An 8,653-nucleotide genomic window follows, 5' to 3' on the forward strand; every position below is an offset into this window, starting at 1 on the left:
GGAAGAGGAGAGAGAAGGGAATAAAAAGGAGAGAAGTATCTATTCACATAGCTATCCAAATATGCATAGATGTATATATATGTATATGTTATATATAAGTGAGAGTATACATGTGTATATGTGCATGTGTATATGTATATATAAATATACATATATAATGAGGGATACAAGGAATAAGTTGGGTAAAATATTATAGTGTCCATCATTAATCATTCTATACTTTTCAAATAACAATAAACAAGCTTAAAAATCATGTAATTTCATCATTCTTATCTTTTCTGTGAATACTTTCACTCTGAACCCAATTCCTGTATTTCCCTTTATGAGGCTTTATAACTAGCATTGCCAAGTTCCTTATGTCTCATTTTAATAATTTACTAAATATGGCCAAAAACATGAACAGACATTTTTCCAAAGAAGGCATACATCTGACAAAAAATCATATGAAAAAAAAGCTCAATATCATTTATTGTTAGAGAAACGCATATCAAAACCACGATGAGTTATCATCTAAAATCAATCAGAATGGCTATTCAAGTCCAAAAATAGCAGATGCTGGCAAGATTGTGGAAAAAAGCAATGTTTAGCCACTGGTGGTGGGAGCATAAATTAGTTCAACCATTGGAGAAGATGGTGTGGTGATTCCTCAAAGACCTAAAATCAGAAATGTCATTCTACCTATCAAACCCATTACTAGATATACACTCAAAGGAATATATATCATTCTGTTATAAAGACACATGCACACTTACGTTTACTGCAACACTGTTCATAGCAAAGACATGGAATCAACCCAAATGCCCACCTGTAGTAGACTGGGTAAGGAAAATGTGGTACATATACAACATGGAATACTATGCAGCTATAAAAAGAATGAGGTCATGTCTTTTGCAGGAACATGGATGGAGCTGGAGGCCATTATCCTTGGCAAACACACATAGGAACAGAAAACAAAATACTGTATGTTCTCATTTATAATTGGGAGCTAAATAATAAGAACACATAGACATAAGAGGAAAACAACACACTCTGGAGGGTGGAGGAAGGGAGGAGGGAAAGATCAGGGAAAATAACTAATTGGTACTAGGCTTAACACCTGAGTGATGAAATAATCTGTACAACAAATCCCCATGACACAAGTTTACCTATATAACAAACCTGCACATGTAACACTGAACTTAAAAGTTAAAAAACCCAAAGGAACAAATGTGGCCAACAGTTTCAGTTCTTTATTCTCAAAATTCAGCAAAGAAAAAAAAAATGAAAGAAAAACGTTAAAGCTAAATGTTACTTCTTTCAAAGAGCTTGGTCTTTAATCATGTTCCTCAACGAGCTGCACATGCACACACACACACACACACACAGAGCAGATACTCACAGGTGTTTTGCTCACCCCCATTCAACTAGCAAAGCCTCTTACCACTCTCTAGTTACTTGCCTCAGTTCCTTGATATCTGTTCCTTTTTAACAATACTTATTCCATGACAGTGGGGGAACTTTTCTGCCTCATATAAATTAAGAACCATGTGCATTAGCATGGGAACACGCGTGTCATCAAGGAGAGTGTTTGGCATGTGTCCATAGAATGTAGTCTGTAATTGTTGCTTGAGAATTAAATAATATTATTTCAACATCTACCGTGTTGCCCTTTTTTTATTAAAATTGACTCCAATATTCCAGTTACTGTAAAACTTTAGATATTTTAGAAATTTCCTTTTTATGATTTTTTGCTTAATTTATAATTTACATTTTTTTAAATGACATTATAATTATAATGTATAATTTACATCTTTTTAAATGACAATTTATGCAGACGATTTTAATAAAAGTAGTAAGGGTAACAATAATAGTTTTAGTGTTATTAGTAGTACTCCCTTACATAAAGTGAGCTTTCCTGACCTCATCAGTCTGATATTACTATTTGTGCTATCTTATCAACCCGTATCATTATAAAAATAAATGTGAATTAAGCTGTCATCCATGTATGACTTATCAAGGGACAATATTTTATGGAGATTTAGAAAAAGTTTCATTAAAAATTTTAAATGGTCATGAGTATTTATTTATCCAATAACAGTTTAATAATGAGTTCCCCCTGGAATACTTAAGTAGTCTTTACTTTACATGTACTTTCCAAAAATGTAGAATTTATGAGAATGTTGGATCAAACAGATTAAACATATACATATTCCTTGTGCCATAAATTAAATTCAGGGACCAGATCCTTACTCTGCTCAGAAGTAATTCTTAGACTCATAAATTGGGTCATGGAAAACAAATAAGAAATAATTTTGACATGATTTTAAAAGCATAGAATACAGATTCAAACCCAATAATCAAAGCATAATAGTATTTAGAAATCCTGGTTTGTTTTATAAATTCAAACAGGTCATAAAATCAAGCCATAACTTTTGCAAGAAAAAATGTCCTAACCCTCTGCCTGATATAGAAAAAAAATTAAACAACATTTTAAAACATTTTTAATGTAGATATCCTGTTAAAGATATTCAGTAAATGGACCTGCCTAAGAAAATGAACAAAATTATGACATTAAAAATTGTTTGCTACATTAGACATATACTTCTGTAAATTCTTTTGGAGAAAACCAACAGAGAGCAAGCAAGAAAGCAAACAAAAAGTAAGAAAGATCATTTGAGGTCAGGAGTTCGAGACCAGTCTGGCCAACACGGTGAAACCCCGTCTCCACTAAAATATAAAAATTAGCTGGTGGTGGTGGTGCATGCCTGTAATCCCAGCTATTTGGGAGGCTGAGGCGGAGAATCTCTTGAATCCGGGAGGTGGAGGTTGCAGTGAGCCAAGATCACTCTACTGCATTCCACCCTGAGTGACAGAGCAAGATTCCATCTAAAAAATATAAAGGAAAAAGAAAAAGAAAAAGAAAAAAAAGATCATTAACTAGACAGTACTTAATGATTTTTATCATGTTTCTTGAGTTACTGTTATAATTATAACGTTGCACTGTCAAAATGTTTTACAGTTTCATCATTCACAAAATATTCACATTTAGATGTGGAAGACTGTCATATCACTTGGTGCCTCACTTTAAATTACAATTGGCAAATTGATGTGAGAACAAAAAAGACAATGAATATGCAGTTTGTTACTCAAGAACCCCAAGCAATATAAAAATAACAATGTTAAATGCATAGTTTTGTTGTATTTATATCTGTCAGACCTTAATTATACCATACATACTACCTGGCAATTACACTGAATTGATCGATCAATTTTTTAAAAACATTGATATATATAGATAATACTTTGTTCAGATGTGACTAGCTTGCAGAAGAAAAATGCATTATGTTTGAACAGTTTAAAATATATGCATATACACATTAAAAAATGAATGGCAATAATGCATAGTAACATCCAAAATGCAGTATTGAGAACAGAAATGAAAGAGCAAAAGGGCTTCAATTGTATATAATACATTATTATTTTTTTAAAAATATGTTTAAGGGCAATGCAATATTAAGTAATGATCTTATAAATATCATAAAATATTAAGTAATGATCTAAGTGGTCAACATAAAATTCTATTTCATTGTTTTAGATGTTAATCTTAAATTTAATAAAAACAGCAAGTCAAAATATGTTTAAATTAGAAGGAGTAAGGAAAATAAATAAAAGAAAGACAATTTTAAAGTTAATCATCAGAATTCATGTAACAAAATTCTAAATAACTGGTAAAGAAGGCTTATAAATTTTTAAACACTCAAGCTTTCAATTCAGAAATAAGCAAGATTCAGTGATCTGGTAAGTCTTTTTAAGAAACAGATTTTAGGGCCTGGCGCGGTGGCTCAAGCCTGTAATCCCAGCACTTTGGGAGGCCAAGGCGGGTGGATCACGAGGTCAAGAGATCGAGACCGTCCTGGTCAACACAGTGAAACCCCGTCTCTACTAAAAATACAAAAAATTAGCTGGGCATGGTGGCGCGTGCCTGTAATCCCAGCTATTCAGGAGGCTGAGGCAGGAGAATTGCCTGAACCCAAGAGGCGGAGGTTGCCGTGAGCCGAGATTGTGCCATTGCACTCCAGCCTGGGTAACAAGAGTGAAACTCCGTCCCAAAAAAAAAAAAAAAAAACAGATTTTAGAAGTAGCAAAGCAGCACTGGGTCATAAAACCAGATTAGCTTCAATTTTTCAAAATGAAATAATTATTAAAATTTTACTTATCTGATGCGATTGATCATAAGGACACATGCACACGAATGTTCATTGAAGCACTGTTTACAATAGCAAAGATCTGGAACCAACCCAAACGCCCATCGATGATAGACTGGATAGGGAAAATGTGGCATATATACACCATGGAATATTATGCAGCCATCAAAAATGATGAGTTGGGGTCCTTTGTAGGGGCATGGATGAACCTGGAAACCATCATTCTCAGCAAACTGACAGAAGAGCAGAAGATCAAACACCGCATGTTCTCACTCATAGGCGGGTGTCGAACAATGAGAACACATGGACACAGGGAGGGGAGCACTACACACTGGGGTCTATTGGGGGGAAATAGGGGAGGGACGGTGGGGGGTGGGGAGTTGGGGAGAGATAGCAAGGGGAGAGATGCCAGATGTAGGTGATGGGGAGGAAGGCAGCAAATCAGACGGCCACATGTGTACCTATGCAACAATCTTGCATGTTCTTCACATGTACCCCAAAAGGTAAAATGCAATAAAATAAATAAATGGAAAAAAAAAAAAGAAAAGCAAGGCAGTTATTACCGTAACAATCAGGATAGTGCTTAACTGTAGGCAAGAAGGAAATATTGAAATAAAAAGCACCAAAAAGAAAAAAAAAATTGAAAAAATATTTTGACATTTCTCACATAATGTTAATTATATCTATTATTTCCTTACTCATTTTTATGTTATATAGAATTTCAAACCTAAAGAAGCATGGTCCTAAATTTTCTAGAAAAGTCCAATTTAAGCTTCTTATTTACGTATTTATTAGGCCAACTCAATGGAGCATAGTATTTGAAGAAGCAACAGAAGATAGAATTTGGGCAAAAGGAAAGAAAAAAACTTCCAAGCAAATTTATATCTGAAACCTTTGTTAACTTTTGTAACCATATTTTTCCCATGGGGTATGTTATGAAATGTTTCCTATTACAAATACATTTCCAGATATAATACATATAACCATCCCAATGCCAGCTTTTTATAATATATAAGAAATGTTTTTGAAATGTAAATATTTGTATGTATTCATTGTTTTAAATTTTAAAACATATAGCACGCCATTGTTATTTAATCCTCTTTGTATTGCATATTTGTTTCTGCAACTTTTTACTATTTTAAATAATATTCTATCATTCAGATAAAAATGAAAACTAATCATATTCTTATATTAAACTCTAGAGTAATGATTGTATCATAGCATATGCATACTTTAAATAACTTGACATATTTGGACAATTGTTCTTTAGAAAATTGTAGTAATCACATTTTTTGCATATTATAATTTACTGTCTCTTTAAAATGGAATTTCTCGTTTTACACAATTCTTACTCTATGTTGTTAGAAGTCTTTCTTTATATACCCACCATATTTAAAGCCTTGGCTTCCCGAGATCAACATTAAATTTTTTTCTATACTTCCAAAATGTCTCCAGCCTGACATAGTAATTATTAAAAATCAACAAAAAGGTACTAAATCACTTTCTGAGACTCAAATATATTATCAATTCCGTCAGAAAAAAAAATCCTATTTATATATCTTTTAGTTTGCATTAAATGTAAAGATCAATTTGGAGAGAATTGGCAGCTTCAAAATCTATCCAAGAACCTAGTACATCTATCCATTCATTTAGATCTTTATTTTCAGTAATGTTTTGCAGCTTTAAGTACACAAAACTCACAAATATTTGAATAAAATGATGCCCATTTTATTTTATGATGATAATGATGAGTATTTTCTGATTTCAATTTCCAGTTGTCACTTTATTATTTATAAATATAATTTCTTATTCATTAATTACATTGGTCTTATCTTCAGTAGCCTTGCTTAACTGCTCTCAAGCTTGTAAAGCGTTTCTTTTTGGTTTCATTAAACATTTTAGTGATTTTTTTTTTAAAACATAAACAAGTCATCAAAAAATGAGAAAATTTTATCCTACCCATTCATTATTGTTATTATTATTTATTTTTATTGCCTATTGCACTATTAGAACATCGTACTGTGAGTACAATTTTAACCAAAAATGATGAGAACAGATAGATATCTTTTTCGTTTCTCTTCTAAGGGGAAAACATTTAGTCTACAACTATTATGTATAATGTTAGCTATTTATTTTTAATATAGAACAATATTGAGAAAATTTTATTCCTGGCTTTCTGAGAGTTTAAATTATAAATGGCACTGAATGTTGGTAAACGTATCTTTTCCCCTGCATGGATTGAGAGGATAATTATAATTATATATTTTACTTTCATTTCAAATTGCAGTAATATTCAAAATTATATCAATTGATGTTAAATGTTAACAAGTAGACTTTATTAGAACAATATTTGATCATATATTTCTTCTTACTTTATTGCTAATGTTTTGTTCAGTATTTTTTAGTCCATAGTCCCAAAGCATTATATCTCATATCCCAAAGCTATGACTTGTAGATTTCTTTCCTCTTACTTTTTCAGTATTGCTATCAGAGTAATTTTAGCATCCTCATATGATGAAGAAAGTACTCTCTGATTCTTTATATACTAAAGAAGTTTGAAAAGGAGTAAAAGTAATTTCTTTTCAAGGCTTCATATTTAGCTGTTCTTGAGTATCTCGTCTGGTTTCGGGGGACTTGGCTATGGTTCTCCGTACAAAGTTATTTCTAGTTAACAAATTATGCAGAAGGTATAATGGTTTGTCTTTTCGTTTTGATGCTTGATTCAGTTCTTTCATCTTTCCCTTATGGTACTATGTCTATTGTGCGCGTGAAAATTTCTATCGCCTATACTTTTTTCTAACGTAAATGGTTTGATTAAGATGTTTTAATAATAATTTTAGTGGGGTTTGGGGCTAGAGTTGGCTCAAAGTGATCAGGTCGTGAAGAAATCTTCCAGTGTAAGCCGGATGCTTTGGCTTAAGCTACACTTTGGTTTGTCCAAGAGCACTTTCCAGTACGCTTATGTTACGACTTATCTCCTCTATATGTGCGTAGGGAGTTTTTAGTACTAATAATTTCTAGAACAATATTCGAGGAGAGTGACGGGCGGTGTGTGCGTACGTCATGGCCTTATTCAACCAAGCATTCTGCTCTTGGTTTACTGCTAAATCTTCCTTGAGCCTTTAAATTTCATTGAAGGTTGTCCTGAGATTTTCTGGGTAAAGAAATGTAGCCCATTTCTTGCCACCTCATAAGCTACACCTTAACCTAATGTTTTTATGTATATACTTGTGCTTACTCTATAGCCTTAAAAGGATTTAATGAAGCTTGTGCTATATAGGCTGGGGGCAAGAAGTGGTGAGGTATATTGGGGTTTATCGATCATAGAACAGGTTCCTCTAGGGGGATATAAAGCACTGCCAAGTCCTTTGAGTTTTAAGCTGTTGCTTGCAGTATTCTGGCGAATGGTTTTGTTAACTATTAGAGTTTAGGGCTAAGCATAGCGGGGTATCTAATCCCAGTTTGGGTCTTAGCTATTGTGTCTTCAGGATGTTAAAGCACTTCCTAATATATTTTATTTCAGCTGGAGATTCTTACAACTTACATGGAACTTAGCTTTATTGAGGGTAGACCTTAAACACAATTTATGCCGAGTTCTATTAGCTTGGGTTAATCCTATGGCCACGGTGACTGGCACGAAATTGACCAATCCTAGATACCAGTATAGCTTAGTAAAACTTAGGTTTATTATTAAAGATTGATCACTGCTATTTCCTGAGGGGGTGTGCCTAAGTGTTTTCAGCTGCATTTGTGCGTCCTTGATAACTACTCCTTTTGATTCGGATGATCTAGAGGGCATTTTCCCTGGGGCAGGGATGCTTGCATGTGTAATCATACCAATAGTTAATAGAAAGGCCAGGTCCAAACCTATTTGTTTATGGGGTTGTGTAGACCCATCTAGACATTTTCAGTGTCTTGCTTTGAATAATTAAGCTACATTAACTGCACAGGTACTTAAGCGTAAAATTAAAATATAAGGAGGAAACAAGTAAAATATAATCGTTCGCAGTTCTGGGAATTCAGGGTCTTTAAAGTTGAATTGGCAGAGATTTGGCTGTCGATTTACAATATAATATATGTATATCTAGGGTAGTGCTCTCAGAGGGATATCAAGGCATTATGTTAGTTTTGGATGGAAATTTAGTTATTATATTTATTATATAACTGAAGGCTTAATTTAGTAGGAGGCTCTTAAGTTTCTTAGGAGAAATTCCAATAATCGAATGGTAGCAGTTGGGCTGTTTATGGTTAAAATACGATTTTTGGGCTCAGACTGGGTTGCCTTTTAGTCTCCTGTTTTTAGGATTTGGCAAGGGTAGGTTTACCTCCGTTGATGGCAAAGTCAGAGATGGGGGAGGGGCGGTTGCAGATTTAACCTGAAATAGTTCTTGAAAGTGAGCGTGCGTGCGTGGGGGTACGTGCGTGCGTGGGGGTACGTGCGTGCGTCGGGGTACGTGCGTGCGTGGGGG

At 33.7% G+C, this 8,653-nt stretch overlaps 1 long non-coding RNA gene across 1 annotated transcript in view; it reads left to right on the forward strand.

Moving 5' to 3' along the window:
- The first annotated feature begins 611 nt into the window (after positions 1-611).
- The window catches only part of LOC116551207, a 10,613-nt gene continuing 2,571 nt past the window's right edge, over positions 612-8,653 (forward strand). Inside the window, exon 1 of the long non-coding RNA XR_004268771.1 lies at positions 612-767. This is a non-coding gene — a long non-coding RNA (uncharacterized LOC116551207). The remainder of the gene's footprint in view (positions 768-8,653) is intronic.

Source organism: Sapajus apella, unplaced genomic scaffold (genome assembly GCF_009761245.1).
Source record: "Sapajus apella isolate SASKATOON/1434 unplaced genomic scaffold, GSC_monkey_1.0 scaffold9, whole genome shotgun sequence".
Lineage (NCBI taxonomy): Eukaryota > Metazoa > Chordata > Mammalia > Primates > Cebidae > Sapajus > Sapajus apella.